At 41.2% G+C, this 1083-nt stretch overlaps 1 protein-coding gene across 1 annotated transcript in view; it reads left to right on the top strand.

The window, feature by feature from the left end:
- The window catches only part of LOC103362616 (casein kinase II subunit alpha'-like), a 12651-nt gene that overhangs the window by 2577 nt on the left and 8991 nt on the right, over positions 1–1083 (top strand). The window lies entirely within an intron of this gene.

The following is a 1083-nucleotide window of genomic DNA, read 5'->3' as shown; positions in this document are numbered from 1 at the left end:
CCCCATTAAATGTCCTTTTTTTGTCTAATCAACAGTCAAAACCCAAAGAATGGAAGTTACTATAGTATTAAAGCAGCAAACTTTCACAATTAGGACAGTGGGAGGAACCACAAATTCCTATTTGCAGGAAAATCTTGGGGTGATGCCACTTTATGGTAAATTTGACGGTTGTAGTTGTTGTATTTTGTTACACTTAGAAGTACAGTCGGGACTCGATAATCCGACATTAAATGTAAAACCTTCTTTAATGTCGGATAGCAAGGCTGTTGTATTGTCAAGATGGAGGTCGAGATACAAGGAGGGCTTGATGCTTGAAGGGTCATTTGTTGTTAATTATTGTTCATAGTTGTTGTAATAACTAGTAGCGCTGGTCCGAATAGCACTTTCTGGTCTCTGGATATTCAGGCCCAATCAATGATGAATATCAGCATATCTGGCGCGTTCAGGGGGGACACTTTCACTCCAGGGGAGCGCTCTGGAAGTGGCCGGAACGTACAGACAATATTTGGCTACTGCTGCTAGTTTAGGAAAGTGGTCCCAGTTCTGTTTCCACCATTGGTGGCAGCGGGGCAGTGACGGATACGCTCCACTGTTACCATCACACACAACTGTTTGCTGCGTGTAACGTCGTTGTGTCCTCTTCTGCACATGCAGGACACTTTTGGGTCGTATGAAGTTCACACTGCAGATCACATAGAAGTTGCATTTTATTGGAAATGTGAACGAACTCACACAAAAATCGGATTTCACCAAAAAAAATCCAAATTGAGCATTAAGTCCTGCAGTCTGAACATAGCCAATCTGTCAGATTGTTCAGTCAGATAATACGCCGTTATCCTTATTTGTGACATAAAATGTCATGTCGGAGTCAAGGCTGTCGGTATGTTAAGGATATTTTTTATGGATTCCATTCATTCTTCCTATAAACCTGTCAGATAGCAAGATTTTGGATTGTTAAGGGTCGGATTATCGAGTCATGACTGTATTTCTATTATTTTGTCCACCAAAACCTCTTCAACAAGCAGCAAAATGCAGGACATGTTCAGTTTTATGTGTCTAGGTATCAAAAGAACGATTTGGCGT

Source organism: Stegastes partitus, unplaced genomic scaffold, assembly GCF_000690725.1.
Source record: "Stegastes partitus isolate 25-593 unplaced genomic scaffold, Stegastes_partitus-1.0.2 Scaffold588, whole genome shotgun sequence".
Lineage (NCBI taxonomy): Eukaryota > Metazoa > Chordata > Actinopteri > Pomacentridae > Stegastes > Stegastes partitus.
The sequence above is the reverse complement of the archived record's forward strand: the minus strand, read 5'-3'. Positions and strand labels throughout refer to the sequence as shown.